This window comes from Sminthopsis crassicaudata, chromosome 5, assembly GCF_048593235.1.
Source record: "Sminthopsis crassicaudata isolate SCR6 chromosome 5, ASM4859323v1, whole genome shotgun sequence".
NCBI classification, from domain to species: domain Eukaryota; kingdom Metazoa; phylum Chordata; class Mammalia; order Dasyuromorphia; family Dasyuridae; genus Sminthopsis; species Sminthopsis crassicaudata.
The window spans coordinates 251,001,391-251,029,113 of NC_133621.1; the positions used below are offsets into that span (position 1 = coordinate 251,001,391).

A 27,723-nucleotide genomic window follows, 5' to 3' on the forward strand; every position below is an offset into this window, starting at 1 on the left:
AATAACCCAATATTTCTCCCAACTTGTTTTTTCACAGAATCATATCCAGGTAAAATAATATAAATTTCAAAGGACCAAGGACAGAGCTAAAAATCAGCAGAGACTCTAGGGTCAATTAACACACTAAAATCAGATCAATCCTACCCTCTTCTTTATTTCTCGAAAGTACATTAACTTTTTTTCATTCTGATGCATTCTGAAAATATTTTCATGATACCTTAAACATAAACAACTGATAAAATCTTCCATAAATATTTTTCTTTCTCATCTGAAGGATATAACCCATAAAGAAGTCATGTTACAAACTTATCTGTTTATTTTGTACTCAACACCCAAAATAACTTTTTTCTCTTGATCGTCATTTGTTGCTGTCCCTGCTGCTGCTCCTGATGTTTCAGTGGTTGAAATCAGAGCAACTGCTCCTTGGCCTCCATCAAAATTAACTGTGAAAAGCTTGACATAAAATGATCTACTGTAAGCATACCAATCAAGCATTTTTCATAGATTTTACATATCAAACTTTGCAAATATATATTTCTATAGAAATGCAAAACAAGCAATTATATTCAGTTCTTTAGCATTTGTTTGATTCAGTTACAGTTGGAGATGTCTAAATTCCAAATGCACAATTGGCCAATTTGCAAAAAATAGAATTGTGAAAATCAAAAGGTTAGGCTTGGCCCTAAAATAACACTATTAAATAAGAAGTGCAAATGATTTTTTAATTATTAATTTCTTTCATTCTAAACAAAGATTTCAGATATCAAGGTATATCCATAGTATGCATGGAGACCCACTAAGTTGAAGAGTAACACCCCAAAAATTGTTGCCAAACATTGAACTCAACTGCCCCCTTTTGTAATTGAAATGTTGGCTAGAAGCTGGGGGCAGCTCTTGTTGGCTCTGGAAGTTTGAGCTGGAATCAGAATAGAAAATCTTGGAACTGAATGAGTGTCCCTGGGCTAATCTCCAACTCAATAGAGTTAAATAGAAATCTCCACCTCTGGTTAAGTAGGAGTGGTCCTGGACTCAACCAGTCCCATCCAGATAACAGAATGAAACCACTTTATCTTGATTCCCTGGGGTGGGTCTCTCAGGTCTCTCTCCCCCAAAGTCAGAGAGAAAGAAAGAGAGTTTCAGAGCTCCCCTTGTCAAGTATGCACATGTGCATGTGTATTGTACATCTGTGCTTGTATATGCACTTTTGTGCATATATGTATAGTGTGTGTAACTATATATGATACCCAAGTGCTTTTCCAGCAATGCTATTGAACATTAAATCATGCAACATCAAAATTTCAATGAAAATTATAGGTGGCCCAAAGAGCAATAGAAAAACATGCTTTGTATTAAAAAAAATGCAATTTATTATAAACTATGTATTGCAGAGGAAAAGGCATCAAGAACATGCACAATCTGAAAAGAAGATAGACCAATTATGAATCAATAACCAGTGATCAGCACAAATGCTTCATTGTACCTCCCTGTTTCATCTTCCATAATTCTTGTCCATGTCTTCCTGTAAATCTTCCACAAACGATCAATAAACATGATGGCATTTTGGAGGAGAGGGAGATATCTTTCTCTAGTTTTCTTGACAATGCATGGATAACAGTGGGGCACACTACACTAGTTAGCTATCTGTGATTCCTCACTCTCTCCATATGACAATCCCACTTCTTTTCTCATGCAACTCTCTCATAACTCTCTCTTTTTCTTTTTTCTTTCTTTCTTTTTCTTCCTTCTTTTTTCTTTCTCCCTCCCTCCCTTCCTCTCTCCCTTCTTCCCTCTGTTCTTCTCTTCCTTCCTTCCTCCTTCTTACCCTCCCTCCCTTTCTTTTTTTTTTTCTTTCCTTTTTTTTTTTTTTTTTTTTTTTATATAACCCTTGGTTAATAATGCATTGCACCTTATGCTTCTCATGCTTCTCTTATACTTGTGATAACTACAATCTTATTTTTTTTTTAGGGATGTTAATATTGCATGACTTATAGCCAAGTTTGTTACTATAAATATAAAGAAAGACAATTCTTACTCTTAAGGAGCTTATATTCAAATAATTATGGGGAGGATTGGGAGTTAGAGAGAACTTATATATCATGAGGGCTGGCTTGTTACTAGGCCCTCACTGAGACAAATGCACAGACCACTAGGCCTAGAGTGAGGAAAACTCATCTTCTTGAGTTCAAATCTGGCCTCAGACATTTACTAGCTGTGTGATCTTGGGCAGGTCACTTGACTTTATTTGCCTCAGTTAATTCATCTGTCAGGTTATATCTTTGCCAAGGTACACAGGCCACTTAATAGTAACCAGGGTCTGCAGAGGAGGTTAGCCACACATACTTTTATATATCTCTGAGTAATAAACTACTTGACTCATGATCCTTTGAGAATCTATAATCCCTTTTGTATCTCTTCAACCATGACTAAGTCATATACATATATAAGAATAACTTGAGGAAAACCTACCCAGACTTGAAAAGCAATAGGATTACATAAATAAATGCTGAATAAATATAAATTAACATAAGGTATTTCGAGAGGAAGGGCACTAATGTTTGAGGAGATCAGGAAAGGCTTCTGGTAAAAGGTAGTATTTGACATACATCTTAGAGGAGGAAGAGGAAGAAAAAGGAGAGAAGGAAGAGGAGAATCCTATGAAGTGAAAATAAAAACAAAAAGGTGGGAGATGGAATATCATATGGAAGGGAAAAAAGGATAGTTTGGTTAGTTGGCCAGATGTGGGAGGGGAAGTGATATATAATGAGGTTGGAAAAATTGAAATTAAAATACATTTTAAATATATAAGTATATATGTACATATAGATGTATATATATACATATATATAAACATATATATATATACATATATACATATATATATATATAGTAAAGTTGTAGTCAGTTTGTGAAGAGATTTAAAAGCTAAATGGGAGAGTTTTTACTTTATTCTAGAGACATTTACTGAGCTTATTGAGCAGAAGAATAACATGGTCAGATCTATGCTTAAGGAAAATGACTTTGGCAGCTGTATGAAAAATGAACTAGATTGGTGAAATATGCAATAGGGAGATCAGTCAGGGAGAAGAACTTGAACCAGGAAAAGCAATCTTCTTTATTATTGAAGATTTATAGAAAGACAGATAAGAGAATGGTTCAAACAGTTAGTAATCAGCAAAGGATGTGTCCAGAGTGCTGAATCACAGAATCATTGCAATTTAAGAACTGCTGATGGTTTCACTATATTACTCTGGAAGAAATAATATATGAGATATTTTTTTTATTCACAGACCCTTAAGTGATCATCTAATCCAACCAACTACCTTTAGAAATGAGGAAAAGGGTGGAACAGTTCAAATAACATTCCCAAGATTAAGCAGTTAATGGGCATGTTAGAACATCCAGTTCATTATTTGTCCATTCTTTCCATACTTTACATAGGTTCATCTAATTTCCCTAACTAGATTTCAAATTCAAATTCAAAACAAGGATTAGCTTATCTTGGTGGGAGGAGGGGAAGACAGAACAGGAAGGTTTTATTCTCCTGGAGTAGGCTAAGAATGCCAAAAGTGCAGAAGTCAACTTTCTCATACATTGCACCCAAAATAAATTCAAGTTAACAGGAGAATCAAATCACTTAATCTTTCTGACATTAGCTGAGGTACCAAAATAGATCTACATCCTTTTATTCCTTTATGATGTACAAAAGGTTCTCCCAGATAACATGAAAAGACTAGCTGATTGCTGAGTGGCCAAAGATTGACAATGGGTCTGTTTTATGGTCTCTAAAAGAATGAGCTTGCCAACCTGAAAGATTCAAGGAAGGGAGTATCTTCAAAGGCCATGGTCCCAGGCAGCAAAGAAGAGGGCCCAAGGATTCAAGGAAATTTTAGCACTGGTGGTTGAAAGATGAGTTTAAAAAAAGAGCATTCCCAGGGAAACCCAATTAATAATTAGCCTGGAGGGAGGATATGCCCATAGAGAAGTGTTAGGATACCACAAGAAAATAAAGCACATTGAGGTCCCATAGTACCAGAAACAGTAATTACCTTGATTACCTTTTGACTGCTCTGTCAAAAGCAGTTGGTTTGCATTCACTAGGCATGGTGATAGTAGGGATGATGGGTTCCTTCTCCACAGGTTTGCTCCCTAAGAAGATAGCTGCAGGATCTAGATTGGATCTAGAGCTAGAGATCTGGAAATTCTATTGCTCCCAGGACTCTTGGCCTTCTTTGCTTGTGGATGGCAATTAGTTGATAGCTGGTGATGGTGGTAATGGGAAAGATGGGCTCCTTCTCCAGAAGGCTTGTTCTTCTCTATGATAGCTGTAGAGGCTGGTTGGGAAGCAGAAGAGTATATAGAAGGAACACATAATTAAAGTACATAAATGAATAGCACACACAATCAATCAACAAATATTTATTAAGCAAGTACTAATGCCAGATATTAGACTAAGCACTGAAAACAAAGAAAAAAGTAAAATAGGACCTCTTGGGTTCCTAGATTTAGAATTAGAAGAGACCTCTAATCTCTTCTTAGATCCAAATAAAAAATAAAACTAAGATAACCAAGGAATTTGCAATTTAATGGGTGATGTTGACATACAAAAGGAAGCTTAAAGGGCTTGGGGAAGGGAGTAAAAAGATTTCCCCTGCAGTGAAATCCTAGTTGAGATCGTGCAACATAAATTGGAGGGGACCCAGGTAGTACATTAAGCTAATTCCTCCAGTCTTATTCAGAAGCACTCAAGGAAGTAGATGGTAAAACTAATCCAAGGTTGGGGTTTGGCAAAATCGGAACAGCAATAGGATGAGAAAACAAGGGAATCAAGAATAGAAGACAGTATGGGATTGAAATGGCTTATGAAAAGAATATAGTGGGAGAAGACATGATTGTCTGAAAATATAAAAAGCGATTGTGAAGTGTGGGAAGCAAGATTGTAGATCACAGAGAACAAAGAATAGATTTGAGAAAAGAAATATAGAAGGAAAGATAGAATGATAGGAAATTGGGAGGATAAAAGAATTTTGGAGATGTTGGTAATGGAACACGGTCAAAGTGAAGAAGGGACCCTGAAAAGCTCTAAAACTCCTTGAAGTCCAAATTCTCCTTGAATCCTGCCACTGTGGGGACCTCACCCGAGGACTAGCAGCTTCTTTCTGTTGTCTGGGTGAGGCTAGCTGAGTCCAGAGCTGTAGATATCAATCCCATTGAAATGGAGAAACACTCATTCAATTCTAAGATTGTTTCAACTTCCAGCTCAAGCTGAAACCCAGCTTATAGATGGAGCCAACTTGGAACTCCACCCACTAGCCCCTTTAGCTTATAGCCAAAGCTCCTATTATAAAAGAGCTAATCTAAAATCCTTTCTTTGCAGAGATCCTGACATGCCAGTTATGCCATGCTTGCTATGCCAAGGAGGCCTCTGCCCCTTGGATAATATTCTTTTCCAGTGCTACCCTCTCTTTATCTTCGCCTATTTCCCTAATGAGACTTTAACTCTGGGACCACTAAGTCAACAAGATGCAAACAGACTTAGAATGAAAGGTCTGGGATACTTCATCTTTCTAAAGGAGTCAGATCTCAATGAGACTCAGAAGATGGAAGAATTGTATGAAGAAATATAATATGAAAGGAACTTTGTTAATTATACAACAGAAGATCAAGAGGACACAGGAATATTCTTGTGAAAATAAGGAATGGGACATTGTGGGGATAATTGATAGGGAGGAGAGAGTGGGAATTTGTTCTTCAAGATCTTGTGATTCTTCAAAGGGATGGAAGTGAAGAAGGGAATAAGCATTTATATAGTGCTTACTATGTGCTGGGCACTGTGTGCTAAGAACTCACAAATACAACCTCATTTGATCCTCACAAAAACTCTTTGTGAGCTATTATATTGTCCTCATTCTATATTAGAGAAAGTTAAGTGACTAGTGTGCATCTGAAGGCAGATTTGAATTCATGTCTTCCTGTCTCCAGGGCCAGTGCTTTAACAATGGTTGTAATGCTCTAATTCACCTAGCTGCTGCAGGGAACTCACTATTGGAAAGGAATAATTCTGCTCAGAAAGAATGTGAGTAGTGTGTTAATGTGTTCTTCCTTTGTCCTCACCTCACAGTCCCAGGTTTCCAGCTTTCAGTAGGGTTTGCCTTTTCTTCATCAAAAGTAGCAACAGCACTTTTAGGACTGGCAAGTGATGGTGTGGCCCTCCCACACCTACACACACACAGAGATACACTCACCATACATATGCATGGTGGTGAAGCCAAATCTGCAGAGTGCCAACTCATATTTCTGATATTGCATAGCCATGCCCACTTTCTATGTGTCATCACACTGCTCCCTCCAGATCCTCCACTTTCTTTCACTGCTCAGCTAGTTGCATTGTCTCAGGTGAACAGTGTCAGAAACAATGACATTTTGTGATGTCTGTTAGATGCTGCTCTGTTATCTCTCTTGAAATTTTTGGCTAACCCATTCCCCAACTGATAAATGGTCAAAGGATATGAATAGATAATTTTCAGATGAAATTAAAACCATTTCTAGTCATATGAAAAAATGCTCTAAATCACTATTAGAGAAATGCAAATTAAGACAACTTTGAAGTATCACTATACACCTCTAAGACTGGCTAAGATGACAGGAAAAGATAATGATGAATGTTGTAGGGGATGTGGGAAAACTAGGATACTAGTACATTGTAAGTAGAGTTGTGAAGTGATCCAACCATTCTGGAGAGTAATAAGACACTATGCCCAAAGAACTATGAAACTGTGCATACCTTTTGATCCAACAGTGTCTCTACTGGGCGTGTATCCTCAAGAGATCAGAAAGGAGAAAAAGCCACACAGGCAAAAATGTTTGTAGCAGCCCTTTTGGTATTGGCAAAGAACTGGAGTGGATGCCCATCAATTGGAGAATGGCTGAATAAATTATGGCATGTGAATGTTATGGAATACTATTGTTCTATAAGAAACAATCAGCAGGATGATTTCAGAAAGGCCTGGAGAGACTTATACGAATTGATGCTAAGTGAAGTGAGTAGAATCAAGAGAACATTGTATATAGCACTAATAAGATTATAAAATTATCAATTCTGATAGAGGTGTCAACAATGAGGTGATTCAAATCAGTTCCAGTGGTCATGTGATGGAGAGAGCTACCTGCACTGAAACAGAAGACTGTGGAAACTGAGTGTGGCTCACAACATAGTATTTTCACTTTTGTTGTTTACTTGCTTTTTGTTTTTGGTTTTTTGTTTTTCATTTTTTTTTTCCTTTTTGATCTGATTTTTCTTGTGTAGCATAATAATTGTGGAAATATGTATAGAAGAATTGTACATATTTAATATATATTGGATTACTTGCAATTTAGAGAGGGAAAGGAAGAAAAAATTGGAACACAAGGTTTTACAAGGGTGAATGTTGAATATGTATATATTTTGAAAATAAAAAGCTTTAAAAAAACATTCTTGGCTATCTTATCTTCAGGGGAAAGGCTGTGATCTTATATCTTAAAAATCAGGCTTTTTTCCTATTTTTCCTATTTATGTATATGTATTTTTAGAAAAGTTGTGAGTTCTAAAAGTTCCTACTCAGATTTTCCAATCTTGTTCACTCAGCATTTAAATCAGAAAGTCTCACTTCCTCAGTAGAGTCTCTGGTTCCAGGAACCAGCCTCTGTGGATTAACTATCAGTGTTCTTCCAGCTCTCTGGTACAAGAAGAGACTTCATTTCTTCTCTGTTCTAAATTTTCTAGTCCCTGGTCTTTGGGTCTCTTGGCCAACTCCACTTTAATTCCTAAAAAGATTTACACTTATTGTTGGTAATTATTGATCTCTGAAAATTAGATTACAAACCAGGTAATGGTGATTTGTCCAATAATTTTAAAACTGAGATTTCCAGTTTTTCAACACTCACCTTCTCCCATGTAAATGATTGAATGGGAAAAAGATTAAAGATAAACTAAGCCCAAGACATAAAATCATTGCTTCTTTTCTCTGTTTAATCCCATTCCCGGATCTTTCATAATGCAGACAGTCCAAAGCTTTGGAGAGCTTCAGTGTCTATCTATGAAAAAGTCACTTAAAAATTCCTTCTCTGAAATTATAAGAAAAGTAAAGGGGAGAAAAGTCAGCCTGCTGAATAATAGAGGAAACTTGGTTTAGGTTTGAGGGCTTCTCTTGGGAGTAAAGAAAGCATATAAACTGGTTCAAATTAGCTGTGTAACAATAGGGCTGGTAAGATAGCACAATGAACAAAGCACCAGCCCTGGTATCAGGAAGACATGGGTTCAAATATGGCCTCAGACACTTGCTAGCTATGTGATCCTGGGCAAATCACTTAACCCTGTTTGCCTCAGTTTCCTTATCTGTTAAGTAAGCTGAAGAAGGAAATGTATTTTTGTCACTCTATTATTTCTGCCAAAACAGGTAATGGAGAACCAAATGGGGTCACAAAAAGTCAGACAAAACTGAAAAACAATGGACAAATCATTTAACTTCTCAGCACTAGAAGCAACTCTCAATGATTATGAAGTTGTATACAAATTTACAATCTACATCAGCTGAATGGAATTTCCACCCTTGGAGTTCCATTAAACTAATAAAATCACAAATCTTCTTCCTTCTCCAATTTTCTTTTTTTTCTTTTCTTCTTAATACAGAGAACTTGCAGACTAAAAGAAACCAAAACATTTTACAAGCCTCCTGGGTGTGTTTTAGAAATTGCCAGTTTAGAGAAGTGTTGCAATTATCTTCACAAATTCATGTTGTGAAAGTATGTAGTTAGGTGTTAATTATTTAAAATGGAATTCTCTTTTCCAACATGATTGAGCACTAGACCAAGTGTTATTTTAACTTGCTATCCTTTTTCAAATTGTTGCTTTTTGAGTTATTTAGTTGCTCTTTACAGGCCACACATCATTTCACCAGCTGCAAAATTCTTGGAAAACAAATTACTCAGTGATCATTTCCAGCACCTGAAGAACTTCATTCAAAATTCACATCAGTACAAATATGTCTTAAATGTTGGATTGAGGAATATAGATCAATTCTAAGAGCATTACTTCATACAGTAGTTTATGAGAATAAAATCATCTAAAGCACATGCAAGTACTTTGTAAACTGCAAAGCACCATACCTCTAAGATACTATAATTGTTTTTATCTTATTATTGCTTTCATTTTTGTGGTATTATTTGACATTTTACATAACCCACATCTATTTTCTTCCTTCAAAAAAAGCATTTATAACATAGTTATTTGCAAATCTTTCCTTCTTGACATTATAAACTTTTCCAGGGCAGGAAAAATCTCTGTATCCACAGTACCTTAGCATTCAATGCGTGGCACATAGCTTAATAAATATTTACTGACTGATTGGCTGATAAAGTTATACAGTTTCCTATACAGTCTGTAAGTTTTTTCCTTTTCCCTCAGCCATGCTCTTCTATATGTTTTTTCATACCTTCTACCATTGCTCCTTGCTTTGTAGTCATTGAGTAATAGAGTGAATGTTGATTTAATTTAAAGGATCATATCAAGTTCTTTATATTCTCTGCCTCTTCATTTTCAGCAACTGAACCCAATGGGGTTTTATACATATTATCATGAGCATCACAATATGGGATGACTAAATATCCCTTGAAATGATGTTTCTTTTTGCCTTTGGATATAGGATGAAATCAATTCTACCAGCTGCTTTCTTTCCCTCCTCAGGGAGGACTCATGATCTGTCCTTTCATCTCTCTGTGATTTCTTTCTTCTGAGTGTATTTATAGCAAGAGTGTCAAAATCTATGATTCAGTTTTCAACATTGTGTCATTAGTCATTAGAAATGTATCTCACAGATTGGCTAAGATGACAGGAACAAATAATGATGAATGTTGGAGGGGATGTGGGAAAACTGGGACACTGATACATTGTTGGTGGAGTTGTAAAAGAATCCGGCCATTTTGGAGAGCAATCTGGAACTATGCTCAAAAAATTATCAAACTGTGCATACCCTTTGATCCAGCAGTGCTACTACTGGGCTTATATCCCAAAGAAATACTAAAGAGCGGAAAGGGACCTGTGTGTGCCAAAATGTTTGTAGCAGCTATTTTCGTAGTGGCTAGAAACTGGAAGATGAATGGATGTCCATCAATTGGAGAATGATGGGTAAATTATGGTATATGAAGGCTATGGAATATTATTGCTCTGTAAGAAATGACCAACAGGAGGAATACAGAGAGGCTTGGAGAAACTTACATGAACTGATGCTGAGTGAAATGAGCAGAACCAGAAGATCACTACTCACTTCAACAACAATGCTGTATGAAGATATATTCTGATGGAAGTGGATATCTTCAACATAAAGAAGATCCAATTCAGTTCCAGTTGATCAATGATAGACATAAACAACTACACCCAGAGAAGGAACACTGGGAATTGAATGTAAAATATTAGCACTACTGTTTATCTACCCAGGTTACTTATATCTTCGGAATCCAATACTTAATGTGCAACAAGAAAATTGGATTTACACACATATATAATATCTAGATTATACTGTAACACATGTAAAATGTATGAGATTGCCTGTCATCTAGGGGAGGGAGTAGAGAGAGGGAGGGGAAAATCTGGAAAAATGAATACAAGGGATAATGTTATAAAAAAAATTATTCGTGTATATATACTGTCAAAAAATGTATAATTATAAAATTAATTTAAAAAAAAAAGAAATGTATCTCACATTTGATAAGTCCTTTTCCCTCTTTAATATTAAATTTTCAGCCATTCCCAGTTATCAAAGAAAACAAGAGTATGGAAAAGGGAGGAATAACTAATAAGGCTCTTGCTTTCTCTTTCCCACAAATACACTTTGCATCAATAGAATAGTACATAGGAACCTAAAATACAAGTAGTGAAGTGTATACATAGGGAACAGGTATCCAAAGACACAAACATCTCTCATAGTAGAGGGTTTCAGCTAACTTTCTCTTCTTGTGAAAGCCTCATATTTACTCACTGCTGGGCTAGTCATTTTACTGCTCTTCCCCTCAGGTGCTTTCTGTCCCAACTTTCTATGTCTTTCTCTGATGCTGTCTCTAATCTGTTTTGGACATTATGTCTCCAAAGAAGTAGTTCAATTGTAACATGTAATGGCTGATGAGAAGAGATGGGCAGAAGAGAGAAATCCCTTCCTTGTTTTCAATTTTCTCTGGTAGTGGTAATTGTATCAGAATATATCCTGATGTCCATCACATTAGTGGGATCCCTTTAGAGAAACTACCTATGCAAAGCTTTTCTTGGATCTCCTAAGATTGTAGGAGTCCATTGGAGAAAAATTAACATTTTTCTTTTTTTTTTAGTTTATTGGTGTTGTTTCCTTTATGATTCAGGCCAGTTTCTTAATAAAACTTTTGCATTTACACTTAAGTAATGTTAGATATTACTTATATCAACTTTTATATTCATAATCGCTCAGTCATATAATAGATATCATTAGTTGACAGTCAGTCAACAAGCAATAAAAATCCATTATGTACCAGGCTTTGTGCTAAGTGCTGCAGATATAAGAAAAAGCAAGATAGTTCCTGTTCTCAATGAGCTCATCACAGTCTAATAAGAATATAATTTAATTAAATGTTAATTTAAAAAAAATTTTGAACAGATCTAAACTTTTGCTTTGTTTTGACATGAGTCCAAAAAGTTTCCCTGAAATCCTTATGGACTATAGGTCTGGAGGATGAAATTTGCTTGTTGGCTTAGAAACACTTAGTAATTTACCCAAAGTACTTAATCCCTTTTTGGGAGCCCACTTTCCACCACCACCTTGCGTCATTCCTGAGTTTGATTTAGTTTAAGCTAGTCTGCTAGTCCTAGAAAATTGAATTCTCCACTTGGAATGTTGGATGGATTGAAATTTCTCATAACTGGGAAAATGTTGGAAAGGACCCGTTGAAAATTCTTGCCCAAATCCCCAGTTATCATGTTCTTTATGTTGTAATTATTCCTGGAAAAATTTAGGTGATGAATGAATTGCAAGGACTCAGAGAAGTTTCTGACTAGACAGTTTGGTTTCTTACATCAAAGTGAAGGGAGTAACTTTCAACCAATGCCAGCAATACTATCCCTGTTGGGAACCTTAATGGGATGACTTTCCCTTTACAGAGGGAATTATTATTTTCCTTTTCTCTTTTCCTTTTTTTCTTTCCTTATTGTCTTTGGATTGAGTCAGGCCTTTGTAAGTAGTAACCAATGAAAATTTCATAAAATTATGTTATCTGTTAAATTGCATAGCCATATATATGTGAGTTATGTAACCCTAGGTCTAACAGTGATAATAGGACTGAAACCTCATAGAAGAATATTAATTTCTAGATTGTTTAAACTTGTGTCACATGAATTATGTAACAAAGGACAAGAAGTATGATTCTTTAGGTCAATGCATTTAGGAAGGCACTCTAAAGAACACTGTAACTGTCCTTTAATGTGGGAATTTTATATATCAGTAAAAAGTCACAGATCTTAGTCCTCCTCCCTTTCACCAGGTCAACAAGGATGAGAACTGAAAGAATCACTGGATTTAACAATTAAGAGGTCATTGATAACTTTGAAAAGAGTAGTTTCACCTGAATATTGAGGTCAGAGGCAGATTGCAAGAGAATGATCAATGAATATATACTACTACCCAGTACATATAATTAAACTTTGTGTTCCAATTTTCCCCTCCTTCCCCCCAGTCCCTCCCCTAGATGACAAGTAATCCAATATATGTTAAATATTTTAAAATATATTAAACTATATTCTTCTTCAAGAAATTATACTTACATGACATTATATCACATGCATTATCTTGCATTAGATAATGTACAAAATTATTATACAAAAATGAATGATTCAGGCAGAGTACAATGACATTTCTTTTGGTACTGGCATCACCATGTCAGTATCAATGTGGTGTCCTAATAAGAAAGGATTTTCTGGTCTTTCTGTCTTCTTAATAGGGTGTTCATTAAAATGCTGTGGAGCAGTACAGGTGGGGTGATGTTGGGACCAGTAGTTAAATATTAATGATTCCTGTAGTCCTGCTGCAGGTTTACCCTGAACTATTCCAGGAAGACCTAAGTAAAATTTTGTCTCCAATATATACTAGCTATGTAACCCTGGACAAATCATTTAACTTTTTTTAGTCTAGTTCTTCATTTGTGCATATTTGTACTTTGCTATAATGGTTCTCAGTTATAATATAATCCTGACTAATTTTAGACAAGATTAGAAGTAATTGGTGAGTTTGTATTATGGAATGTATACACACACACACACACACACACACACACACACACATATACACACACACCCTTCCAACACTTCTCAATGAGTTGCTTTCCAATTGTATGTAAGGCAAGCAACATGTGTTGTTGTTTTAAATCTACTTTGTTTTTTCACAGTAGATAGCTAAATTAATCTCTTTTTTAGTTACAGTGGATTTCAGGGGGAGGCTTTGATCTTGTGGTTTGATGCAATTAGTACAAGCTTATCTTGGAATAGGAATATTTGAAACATTAGTAAGGAAGACTTTTTTGTATTCTGTGCAGAACATCTTCCATAAAACTGGTGAACACCTTAGGTGAACATATGTCTCCTAGTTTTATGCCTAGCTTGATGTCAGTATTCAGTTAGTTATTGAAGAAAATTATTTCTGTAGTTGCATCTGTCATAGAATCTTATGTAATTTTAACATATGCGTAGGAGACAACTTTATATGAGGAAAGTCTTTAAGGCCACGTTTTGTTCTATTGAGTCAAATACCTTTAAAAATTAATAAACAATAGATTGAATAGCATCTTTTGTGCTCTCATATGATTATAATAATACTTTCATCTTTTGAAATCTTAAAATATATAAATTGCTAATAACCCTCCTCCTACTAGAAGTAGGATTATAAATTGTAAAAATAAAATCATTTTATCTATTCACTGTCCTAAAGTGGCTAAATTATCTTGCTTCTACAGTGTTTGTATGAATTTGATCCTAATTGGAGTTTAAAAGATGTGCAAACATAGGTAGTAAATCAATATTGTCTTTGAAATATATTTTTTGCTATATTGTATTTGTAGACTATCTTTATTCAATGAGAGGGGGGTGATCAGCATAATCAATGGCTTAAAATTCTATAGAGGTTCTCTTCAGATATATGGGACCATAGCTGAAAGAGATTCAATAGGAATCTGGGAAATATATTAGTATGGTTACCATAAGTAAGGGTGGAGTGCTTCATTGAAGGAACCCAGATCTGAAATTGAAGGAATTATTAAATAAAAAGAAGCTAACATGATCCCACAACACTTTTGGCACAAAGCAAGTGATATATAGATGTTTATCCCCTTGTTTTCCCTTTCCTCACTTCCTGCCTAAAAGAAAACAAACATCATATCAGAAGTCCTTAGCCTAAGAATGGCGAAAGCATTTCTAGTTCTGCTCCCTCAGGGTTTTAACTCTGAAGTTTTACCCCTCTTAGGCAGGAAGGAGAAATTTTATTTTATTTTCTGTTCAAAATTTCTTCCTGGTTCAGAGCTAAGTTGCCTGAGGGAGGGACCCTACCCTAAATTACTGTAACCAACCAGTTAGATTTCCAAGATTAGTGTTTGATTTTATGCAAAATGAGTAGTTGAGGAATAAGGTCATTGTATAATCTGTGTTGTAGGGTCAAGTTCATTGTCTTTGTTGGTATCTTCATATATAATTTGAGTTACTTAAAGTCTTGGAATCCTTTCCAAAGTATGGAATTCTTCATTATCCCTGCAAGGGCTTCTCCCTTACATTTAATTGCCTTACATCAATCTTACCCTTGCTTCTCATAGTCTGTCTTTTATACCATATGATCTTTAATACTCCTGAAGTCTATATGGAGAATATCTTTATCCTATCTGGGGATAGCTTTCAATACCTTCATCAAAAATGTTGAATAAAACATTACAAAAAACAATCATGGCTCTACATAATAGATATGAGAGGATATTTTCAACTCATCTCTTTGAACAGATGAAAAATCTTACACATTGTTCATATTTTGGGTCTTTTTTTATCCTAAAAAATGTTTTTTTTTGTTTTTTTTTTTTTGGTTTTTTTTTTTTTTGCTATATGGGATGGCTCTCTGAGAGGTCAAGGGTGAGGGATAGTGTTTGTTGTCCAGTTGTTTTAGACTTGTCCAACTATTTGTGACCCCATTTGGGTTTTTTTGTTTGTTTTTTTTTAGCAAAGATATTGGATTGATTTGGCATTTCCTTCTCTAGTTCAGTTTACATATGAGGAAACTGAGGCAAACAGTTTACTTGAGACAAAAAGATACTTGAAGAGGATCACATAGCTAGTAATTGCCTAAGATTAGATTTGAACTCAAGATGAATTTTCCTGATTCCAGATGTGGCAATCTATTCATCCAGCTGCCCATTGTTAGTATTACTACTATTATTATTTTGTTATTAATCTTTCTTTCCCTGTAGGACAACTTTGACAATATCCTATTCTGTGTGGTTATGCCAGTATTGTTTGAACTTAGGTGATATATTTTTTAAAATATCTGTCACTTAAAATTGTGCTTACACTCCAATATACCCATGAGAGGAATTAAGAACAATAACAACCAGCTTGGAATCTAAGTGAAGAGATTTTTTCAAAATGCCAGCAGTAATGTAGAATTAAATTCCTAAAGAAAATGATTTCTACATGCCATTCTCTAATTGATAAATGGTCAAAGGATATGAACAGACAATTTTCAGATGATGAAATTGAAACTATTTCTACTCATATGAAAGAGTGTTCCAAATCACTATTGATCAGAGAAATGCAAATTAAGACAACTCTGAGATACCACTACACACCTGTCAGATTGGCTAAGATGACAGGAACAAATAATGATAAATGTTGGAGGGGATGTGGGAAAACTGGGAAAACTGGGAAACCACCAACATTGTTGGTGGAGTTGTGAAAGAATCCAATCATTCTGGAGAGGAATCTGGAATTATGCCCAAAAAGTTATCAAACTGTGCATACCCTTTGATCCAGCAATGCTACTACTGGGCTTATATCCCAAGGAAATACTAAAGAAGGGACAGGGACCTGTATGTGCCAAAATGTTTGTGGAGCCCTTTTTGTAGTGGCTAGAAACTGGAAAATGAATGGATGCCCATCAATTAAAGAATGGTTGGGTAAATTATGGTATATGAATGTTCTGTAAGAAATGACCAGCAGGATGAATACAGAGAGGCTTGGAGAGACTTACATCAACTGATGCTGAGTGAAATGAGCAGAACTAGGAGATCATTATACACTTCAACAACAATACTGTATGAGGATGTATTCTGATGGAAGTGGACATCTTCAACATAGAGAAGATCTAATCCAGTTCCAATTGATCAATGATGGACAGAATCAGCTACACCCAGAGAAGGAACACTGGGAAATGAGTGTAAACTGTTTGCATTTTTTTTGTTTTCTTCCCAGGTTATTTTTACCTTCTGAATTCAATTCTTCCTTTGCAACAACAACAACAACAAAAAATTCGGTTCTGCATATATATATTGTATCTAGGATATACTATAACATACTTAATATGTATGGGAATGTCTGCCATCTAGGGAGGGGGTGGAGGAAAGGAGGGGAAAATTCGGAACAGAAGGGAGTACAAGCGATAATGTTGTAAAAAATTACCTATGCATATGTACTGTCAAAAATGTTATAATTATAAAATTAATAAAAAAAAATTAAAAAGGAAAAAAAAGAAAATTATTTCTAATAATAATTAACAAAGAAAAAGGTGAAAATTGTTTATATTTTGATCCACATTCAGTCTCCACAGTTCTCTTTCTACCATGAGTTCATTGGAATTGCCTTGAATGACCATGTTTGAAAAGAACCAAGTCCATCACAGTTGATTATCACATAATCCTGTTGTGTACAATGTTCTCTTGGTTCTACTCACTTCACTTATGTAAATACTTCACTTATGTTCATGTAAGTCTTCCCAGACTTTTCTAAAATTAGTTTGCTCATCATCTCTCATAGAATGATAATATTCCATTACATTCATAAAATATAATTTATTCAGCCATTTCCCAACTGATGGCCAATTCTTTGCCAATACAGTAGAGACCCAGTCCCAGTAGAGCCACTGCTGGATAAAAAAAAACAGTTTTATAGCTCTTTGGCATAGTTCCAAATTGCTCTCCAGAATGGTTGGATCAATTTAAAACTCCACCCTAAGCAGAATATTACAAAAAGATTTAGGAGGAATGGAGATGACAAGTATTAGGTATATCCCTGAAGACATTCAGTGATTCAGTGATCCATATATTATTGCCTGACTATACTCTTTATTTGTCATTTATAGTTTTTCAAGGGAGATATGCAAACCATGTCAATGATAATCCTCAATTATATAGTAATCTCTTATAAAAGTGTAAAGAAACTTATGATAGTGCCTCTCCAAATACCATTATTACATCCAAAGCTAACTAGCACATAGACCAAGAAGCGCTGATTATAAGTTTTAAAATTAGGTTTTCATATTGATTTATCAGAGGCTTAATGTGGGGAGATCTGGGAAAAAGTTACCTCAGAACCACTATGGTCTCCTTACACCTTACTTCTCTCCACATACTTTGAGATCCAGCAACACTGGCCTCCTTGCTGTTCATCCCATGAGATGCTCTACCTCCCAACTCTGGGAATTTTATGGTTGTCTTCCATGCCTGGAATTTTCTCCATCTTCTTTTCTACATTCTGGCTTCCTTTAAACCCTAGCTAAAATTCTACCTTCTGCAAACTGCCCTTCTTGGTCCCCCTTAATACTGGTGCCTTCTCTCTGCTAATTACCTACACTGTAGCTTTTCCTCATTTCCTCTTTTTCTCCCCCTTCTCTCCTTTCCCTTACCCTTTTTTTTCCTTTCTTCCATCCCTTCCCCTTTTGGTCAACAAAGTCAATATCGTCACTTGATTTCTCCTGCATGTGCATGCATGGGGTGTGTTTGTTAGGGAGGGGAAAATTATTGCATTGGGATGCATTGAGAAAACATGTGCCACATAAAACACCTGGGGATCTTTCACCTCCAGGAAAGGTTAACCCAGTGTCCACATTATTAGCAGTTCTTACACCAGTTATTTCTCCAGACTTCTTTTTCTGTCATCGAGAGGCTTGTCACAATTTTCCCTGAGAAGTACTGTAAGAAGAATAAGACTGACCAATTACAGTAAAAGTACATGGTTTATCCCTTTCCTGCTTGTCTTAATCTTTCAGTAAATAGAGGACACTTAAAATATTCCAGTTAAGAAGGGATGAGAAGGGCATAGTTATCAGATCCATTGTGAAAATCACTAATTTGATTTGAAAATTTACAGCACATCTTCTTTTTAGTTTTACTATAATTTCAGTTGGTTATGTAAAATATCCTTCAATAAAGACATGGAATATCCTTCCTAGTTTCAGTTAACTATATAAAATACTTTTCAATAACTATATCAAATATAAAATATCCTTTCTTGATAATCAATTTACTATATGCAATACACATCAATAAGTATTATTTGAATATGTAAGTTTTGTGTGTTTTTTTTTTCTTTTCTTTTCCTAATATGGAAGTCTATTTACTACAGAATTACTCAATGAGAAAAGCATTTGCCACCAAATGTGAGAATTAAAAAGGGATGGAAGAATTTGATATGTCATAAATCAGACCAGTTTATAGAGAGTAAAATGTATATAGAGTTCACAGTGATTGTGCATACCAACAGTCTAAAGGGAGACTTTACTGGGAAGCTCTCTTTCCTATTGTGTTTTAAGTGGAGAATGTTGGCTGTGGTTCTAGGACCATATTGCTTCAGAGTCAAGGTATTGTCTGTGTCAGAATTAGAAGAGTTATATGATGATAAAGCTATGTTCAGCTCTAGCATAAAGCTTTTGATTTTAATTCTATCCACTGAATTATTTCTTAGAGAAAGGATGCCCCACAGTGGACATCATAGAGTTTCAGAATTAAGATTCATCAAATTCAGGCTTAACCTCAGTATCATCATTTAAAATAATTCTCTACAACTTGTTACCCTCCATTGGTGGGAATTTCACTACCTTCCAAATTAGTCCATCTCACTCTTAGAAATGTGCAATGATTAAGAAATATTTCCTTAAATCAAAAAAAGAAAATCTTCTGTTCTTCAACTTCTACCTAGTGCTCCTACTTATAACTTCTGGAACAATTGAACAATTTACTATAATCTTTCTCTGCTTGAAATCTCTTTAACTATTCAAACATAATTATTATTTCCTGAGACATGGTACAATGTAACTGTTTCATTTCCTTTTATCATCTAATTTGTTACCCCTAAAAAAATCTAATCTAGACACAATGGTCTCGTGGGACCCTGCACTAGTAAGGACATGGGATTAAAGATAACTTTCAGTTGTGCCCTGGCATACATGCCAAATTATAGATATTAAAATCAAGTCATTGATTCCTATTATGACTCAACAAGGTTAAAGCACTGAATTAAAAAGTTTTAAAATTTTAAAAGCAATCTAAAGAGTGCCCCAGATTTATCATTTTTAAGTTGGGTTTGGATTAGGTTTTAGTTTTGTGTTGACATGACTGAATAGTCCATTTGTTTTGTTTTCACTATAATATCACTAGATTATAGATCTAGAGCTAGGAAGGGAGCTGAAAGACTACCAGATCCATACCCTTTATTTTTACAGATGAGGAAACTGAGCCCCAGGAAGTTAAGTAACTTGTTTAAGGTCTCTGCAAATAGCAAAGGCAAGATATGAACTCAGGCTCTCTGACTCCACAAGCAATAGTCTACTATGCTATATTGCCTTGTGGTTTTCTTCTGTGTTTTTTCAGTCATAACTGACTCTATGTGACTTAATTTGGGGTTTTCTTGGCAAAGATATTGGAAAAGTTTGTCATTTCCTTCTCTAACTCATTTTATAGAGGAGGAAACGGAGACAAATAGGGTTAAGTGACTTGTCCAGGGTCATGTAGCTAGTAACTCTCTGAGACTGTATTTAAACTCACAAAGATGAGTCTTTTTGACTACAAGCCCAGCACTCTGTGTACTATGGTGCCATTTAGCTGCTTTATTCAAATATAGGAAGGAAGTTAGATGATCATATACAGTTCTAAGCTCTTGTGTTTTAAGAGATCACCATTCTCTATTTTATGAAAAAAAAGATTAAATTGAATATATTACATAATCATAATTTGTGAAGGGGGGCAATAAAATTGTTATTGTCTAAAACTATCCATTCCCAAGTGTCTAATTACAAATGGATTGAATAAATACTCTGATGTAATATATTTGACTCTCTGGGTTAAAGAAAGAATGGGCCAAGTGTCTTCCTGCCCAGACAGCAAGATTATTCAGTCAGTTCCATAACAGAAACAACAGATATCCAATAGTTAAGGTGAATTAAATTAAACTAATTATTTGGCACCATACAAGCAAAGCAACCATATGACTGAATGCTTCACTTTCCTACTGATAGTTGTGATGCTCTAGAAATTAGCAAACTATAAGTAGATCAGTGGCTTTCAAAAGGCCTAGGACCTATAGTTTTTACATTTTACTGTAGCGTGCTGTTGTCTCCAGACGCTGCCGATCGCTCTCTGGGAAGAGATCTGCTGTGTCAACTCAAATCTCTTGGACAGATTCTTCTTCCTGTAGTGAACCGTTGTCTCCAGGCAGTTGCTGTTAACTCTTGTCCAGAGAAGTGACTTCCCTTCCTGCAGAGAGCCCCGTCAAGCCTGATGTAGTGCAGAGTCTTCTTCTCTTTCTGGAGTGCTGTCCTCTTTTATCCTCCCAGAGAATGGGCGTGGGATAATGCAAGGGCTTCTGGGAAGAAGTACTCCAACCAATGAGCTTGCTCCTCTTAAGAATCTGAGCCAGAGGACTATCAAGTCAACCTGAGTTCTCACCTTGTCATTGTCCAGACAACCTGAGTTCTCACATAGTAATCCTAACATCTCCCCCTTTCTTTTGATTTAGAACATAGGATAGTCATGACCTTGAAACATAAATCCATCAATATGGGAGGTATTACACATAATTACATAAATTACATAAGCACATAGTAACATAGTAACATAATACATGCTAGAAGTATATAACAAATAACATGATCAAATAATCATAAATTGAGAATTTATAAATGTCCATAAGTCCATTGTCCATTAGTCTCATCTTGTGTTAGGAAATCCAATGATTCCTGCTGGTTTTTAAAGTTCTTTAACAGTCTTCTTATTAGCCATGCTCTTTCAGTGCTAGATGTTTCTTAGATTTTCTCCTTTATTTTTGAGGTCTTTCTCTTTTTCTGTCTCTCTCTGATGGACAAGGCGAATATGACTCGTTGGCACCCATCTGATTCCTTCTCCTGCTGAAGAAATACAAGCAAACCTTCTCCCCCAGGCAGTTAACCTATCTGGTCCCTTCCATTTACCACTTTCTGGATCTCTCCACATCACCTGGCAATTATCTAAGGACAGTGGAGCTGCTCGCACTGGACACTGCCCTTCTGGTGGGTTATAAAACCTATCTGGCTGAGCCAGTGCATCTTTGTCAAAAATCAAGAAGTTAATAGTATAAAGAGCTAGATTTAGAAGTTCTTTAGGGTTACCTGTGGCTACCTCTTTCTTTTGTTTTTGGAGGAGCATCTTAATGTCTCTGTTTCTCCTCTCTACTATTGCCTGTCCTTGAAGATTAAAGGGTATGCCAGTAATGTGTAAAATCTTATACTGTGCACAAAAGTGTACAAAATGTTTAGAAGTATATGCAGGTCCATTATCTGTTTTTATTTCTTGTGGCACACTCATAATTGCAAATGCTTGCATAAGGAATGACCACTCGGGCTGTCACTTTTGCTGCTGGCATTGCAAATGTGAATCCTGAAAAGGTGTCTACCATGACATGAATAAAAGATAGACGACCAAAAGATTTATAATGGGTCACATCCATTTGCCAGATTTCATTGGGTCTCAAACCACGAGCATTCTTCCCTGGAGGGAGTGTAGGAGCATGGAAAGGAAGACAAGCTGTACAGCTTTTTACTATGCTCCTAGCTTCCTCTCTTGTGATTCCAAATTGTAAATGTAAAGCTCGAGCAGCCTGATGATATTTAGAATGAGATTCTTGTGCTTCCTGAAATAAAGGAGTACTGGCTAACATGGTTAGAAGGCTATCTGCCTTTGAATTGCCATCAAAAATGGGACCTGGAAGTCCATTATGTGAGTGGACATGCAAGATATAAATCTTGCCTGGATGTTTTCTCACTTGCTCTTGAAGTTCCTTAAAGAGCTGATAAATATTGGAGGCTGCAAATTTTATTTGGGCTGTGGCAATTCTTTGTACTACACCTACTGAATAGGCTGAATCAGTAATTATATTTACGTCTCCTGGGTAATAAGTAAGAGCTAGCATGATAGCAAATAATTCATTCTGTTGAATGGACTGAAAAGGAGACCTGACTACTCTCTTTATGGTTAAATCATGAGAGTATACAGCACAAATATTTTCTTTGGAGGCGTCTGTAAAGATTGTTGGTCATTTAAGAGGAACCTTAGAAACATTTTCTTCAAAAATACATCGCCAATTATGTAGTAGCCAGGTTGTCTTTAATGGAGATCCATGTACAAAATTTGGAGCGGTGGCCAATAAAATTTGCCATTCTGGGATGGTCTCACAGCATACATTAATTTGTGCGTTAGTATAGAATGTGTATATTTTTTCAGGACTTATTCCAGATAATTGTGTTACTCTCTTAATAGCCTTTAATAAAATCCTAGCCACAAGCACTGAGTAAGGAGTAAGGCTTTGTTCTGGTTGTGCTGGGAGGTTCACGCTGTCTCCTTGATGAAGGACTACTGTGGGTGCCTCTTTTGTAGCAAAAATTGATATTTCCAAGGGTTTTTGAGTGACTCTTTCAACCACATTGGATAAAGCCAGTTCAACTTCTCTCAAAGCCTCTTGTGCTTCTTTTGTAAGCTGGCATGGTGAATTTAAAGCACTGTCTCCCCTTAAAATGTTATATAGAAGTTGTAGTTGATTGGTAGTTAAGCCTAACACTGGATGCATCCATTGGATATCTTCTATTAATTTTTGGAAATCATTTAAGGTGTTCAACTTCTCTGTTCTTAAAGAAAGCTTTTGTACTGTGAGTGTCTTAGGATATACTTCATATCCTAAATATTGAAAAGGAGCATGACTTTGAATTTTTTCTGTAGCTATATGCAGTTTGTAGTACTTTAGTATTTCCATAGTCTTTTGTAGACATGCTTCTAACATTTGTTCCTCAAGTGCACATCCCAAAATATCATCCATATAATGTAACAATATTACTTTTGGAAATGCTTTTCTTACTGGAGCAAGAGCAGCAGCAACATACATTTGGCACATAGTAGGGCTGTTTTTCATTCTCTGTGGCAAAACTGTCCATTCATATCTTTTATAAGGCTCAGCCAAATTCACACTAGGCACTGAAAAAGCAAATCTTTTCATATCCTCCTTATCTAGAGGGATAGAATAGAAACAATCCTTAATGTCGATAACCCAAAGAGGCTATTCTCTTGGCAACTGAGTAGGAGATGGAAGTTCAGGCTGAAGAGTTCCCATAGTTTCCATCTGTTCATTTACTCTTCTTAGATCAGTTAACAACCTCCATTTTCCAGATTTCTTTTTCACCACAAATACTGGGGAATTCCAAGGACTTAGAGAAGGCTGCAAGTGTCCTTGGTCAAGTTGTTTGTTCACTATGTTTAATAAGGCCTGAATTTTTATCACTTCTTAAGGGCCACTGTTCTACCCACATTGGTGAATCAGTCTTCCACTGAATAGGAACCGGTGAAAGTGCAGGTAGGCCTTCAACAGCAGCCCTGCCTAAGAAGCCGAAGTGCTTTTTTGTAATTTTATCTGCTGTAAAATGTCTCTTCCCCACAGATTGATGGGGATTTTTTCAACCACAAAAGGAGTAAAAACTCCTATTTCACCTTCAAATATCCATCTCAAAGGCCTAGCACTAACTTCTGCTGCGATTGATCCTCCTACCCCAGACATGTAGGTGTCTGCATTAATCTTTGGCCAGTGATTGGGCCAATTGGCATCTCTAATAACTGTATGATCTGCACCCATGTCTACCAATCCTTCAAATGGTATTCCATTTATATAAATAGTAAGCATAGGTCTGTCAGCTGTCACAGCTGCTGTCCAATATATTCCTGGATTTTGTTCACTGGAGTCAGAATCTAGGCGACTATCACCAGGTTGCTTATTAGGGGTATGTAACAATAAGCCTGATGCTACTACTTCTCCTGGTTGATAAATCACACATTGTCTACCTGTGTTAGTGACTGGGATATTAGCTACACGTTCTCCAGTTTCCCACATCAGTGTATGGATGGACACTGTTTTGTAGGCACTCTAAGAAGGTGAAATGATTAAGCCTACTGTGCCTGGAGGCAAAGGATCCATAGGCTCAACAGGAACAGATTTCACTTCTCCAGGGAGTATCTCAGTAGTCTCTACTGCACACAACTCTATTTTTCCTAATTTCAATCCGTTTCTTCGATCTGATTGCCTTTTGGCTGATTGATCATGTCTTAAAATTCTTTGGATGTAACCTCGGCTGTCATCATGCCCCACTTGGGGGGCTGAAGCTAGGCCCTGACTCTCATTTCCCTGGGTCAATCTACATTCAGAGGCCCAGTGGAGACCCTTGTGACATTTTGGACATGGAGTTTTAGGTCTTCTCTCACCCTGTCTTCTCACTGTATCTCCATACCTACACTGAGCTCTTAGATGTCCAATTTTTCCACATTGAAAACATCGCCGAGTTTCTCTAGAAGTCCCTTGCCAGGAGGGACCCTGTCTTTCCACGTTCATCATCGTCTGGATGTAAAAAGCATTTGTTCCCACTGTAGCACAGCTTCTTATGATCTCCTCTAAAGGAGCATCTTGGTCTAATCCCCATATAATTCTTTTGCAAATCTCATTGGCATTTTCCTTAGCCAGATATCTGGTCATTATTTCTGTAGCTGCATTTTCTCCAATAGTTCTTTTGATAGCAGTTTGCAAACGTCCCACAAAATCTGCAAAAGGTTCATTGGGACCTTGCTGTATTTTAGTGAAAGCCTCTCCGCGATCTTTCTGTAAGGGGCCTTTAAATGGGTGCCACAGCACATCGGGAGATTGAGGCCCGGAAGTCATTTCTGTGGATATTAGGACTGCCCTTGGGCGGGATCCTGGCCATATTGAGATAGCTTCGTAATGGGTGACTCTCTCGCTGATTGGCTGTGTGTGTGACCTCACAGGCCCTATATAAGCCCACTGCAGGCAGTAGGCGGCCTCTTTAACCTGGTGCTCTTCACCCTGGCTCCCTAGCCTGGGTGGCCAAGCCAAGATGGATAGCCAAAAGAGGTAAGGGTTTTGGTAGTGAACACATGGGTCTTCTGACCAGGTGTTCACTCAGGAACCAACAAGTCAGGGCATCAGTTAGGGCATTATGTGAGTAGGTATAATAAAGGCTTTTAAGATTACACGTGGCTGTTCTTGAGTGCGCTACCGGTTATTAAACTATAGATTCAAGAGATTGTGGCCAGAGACCTTAGAAGGCCTCAGAGGAGGCGAGCCAGGTAGAGTTCACACTGCAGAGGACAGTGGTCAAAGGTACTCTGGTGGGTCTAGGACAGACTAGTAATTGTAACTGCCAGGAGAGCACGTTACATCTTTCTGTCCAGGGAGAACACCCCAAGCTTTTATTGCAGCCTTAGCAATTTGTTCATATATTGTCATGGTATAATTAATCTGTTCTGAATTCTCTCCATACCGACCTTCACCAGCTAAGTGCTCAAATTGTGTGTTAACTCCTATTTCCAAATTGCATCTGACTTGAATTTTACATAATTCATGAAATTCTGCAAGCCATATTAAATTTTCTCCAGGTTCCAGGCATGTCCTTGCTATGGATTTCCAATCATTTGGGGTTAGGACTTCATAAGACAAACCATCTAGTAACATTTTAACATAAGCTGATGTAGCCTCATAAAGGGTACAACCTTTTTTCAGATCTTTAATTTTATTCAAATCTAAAGGTGCATATTTTCTCCTTTTTTGACCTACAGAGTCAATATCTTCAATCACAGGATATGCATGTAAAAAATCACTTATATCCTGTCCTTCTCTCTTAGCTTTAACCAATGCTTTTTCTAATCTTGTCATAGGCTTAGGCTGCTTCACAGGCAATTCTGTTTGTGTTTCTGCCTCTTCCCCTCCTCCTTCTTCCTCCACCTCTGAAGGTGGAGTTGATGTGGGCCTGTCAATAATCTGCTCTCTAGGCAGGGTTGAAGCTTCTTCAAGAGAATCATACCCTAATTCCTCATTTAAATCCTCTTGCTCTAGGGCAAGATCTTGATCTCTCCTTTTTTCTTCACACTTACTCCTCTGTTCATTTTTAAAACTTTTCCTTCTCCTACAACTTGCTTGATAGTTTAAGGCTAATTGAACTATGTTGTAGATATAAAATACTTCTGCAGAAATTGAACGAGGCCCATTTTTTGCATGAAATTCTTTCATTTCAAATCCCACTAGCTTCCATTTATCTACATCTATCTTTTCTTCCTCTAAGAACCAAGGAGATGTGCGTCTTAATGCAGCCAAGAGTTTAGCAATCTGTACCCAGGTTACAAGTAAACTCGGCTCCTCAATTATCTTGATTATACTCTCTATAGTACCACTCCTGAATGGGGGTGGAGCTGAGGTTGCTTCTGGGGCTGGGGTTGAGTCGGCTGAGGTCAAGGGATTGAATTTAGCTAACATCTGCCCCATTTCAGCTATAAGAGATTGCTGGTTTAGCCCTTAACAAGTTAAGTTCCTTATTTATCTATTAGCATGCTCACTTAATCTTTAACAAAGTTTCCTCGTTACTCACAGTTCTGGGTCAGAGAGACTGAGATCTGGATCGGAGGCTTTTCCACTGGAATCAGGACCGTGTCTGTTCCTATTCGGGAGCCAAATTGCGAAGGTCTGGTCTAGCTCCTCTTGTCAGGATAAGCAAAAGTCCTTGCCCCACGTGTGGACGCCAAATGTAGACAAGAAGTCTGTTGTCTCCAGACGCTGCCGATCGCTCTCTGGGAAGAGATCTGCTGTGTCAACTCAAATCTCTTGGACAGATTCTTCTTCCTGTAGTGAACCGTTGTCTCCAGGCAATTGCTGTTAACTCTTGTCCAGAGAAGTGACTTCCCTTCCTGCAGAGAGCCCCGTCAAGCCTGATGTAGTGCAGAGTCTTCTTCTCTTTCTGGAGTGCTGTCCTCTTTTATCCTCCCAGAGAATGGGCGTGGGATAATGCAAGGGTTTCTGGGAAGAAGTACTCCAACCAATGAGCTTGCTCCTCTTAAGAATCTGAGCCAGAGGACTATCAAGTCATCCTGAGTTCTCACCTTGTAATTGTCCAGACAACCTGAATTCTCGCCTTATCATTGTCCAGACAACCTGAGTTCTCACCTAGTAATCCTAACATTTTACAATAAAGTTTTGTTGTAATTAAGAATGTAGAAGTCATTCTTAGCTGGCTAGGGCCATTAAAAAAAACAGATTATGGATTTGACCCTCAGATGTCTTTATCAGGGCAGCTAGATCATGCATGAGCTTGGAGTCAGGAAAACTCATCTTTGTGAGTTCAAATTTGTCTTCAGTTATTT

General features: G+C 36.8%; 1 long non-coding RNA gene across 1 annotated transcript; it reads right to left on the reverse strand.

Moving 5' to 3' along the window:
* Positions 1–293: 293 nt before the first annotated feature.
* On the reverse strand, positions 294–27,723 carry LOC141542949 (uncharacterized). The gene is made up of 3 exons (XR_012482280.1): positions 26,955–27,723; positions 4,047–4,331; positions 294–453 (listed from the first exon to the last, which is right to left on the reverse strand). It is a non-coding gene; the product is annotated as an uncharacterized LOC141542949 (long non-coding RNA).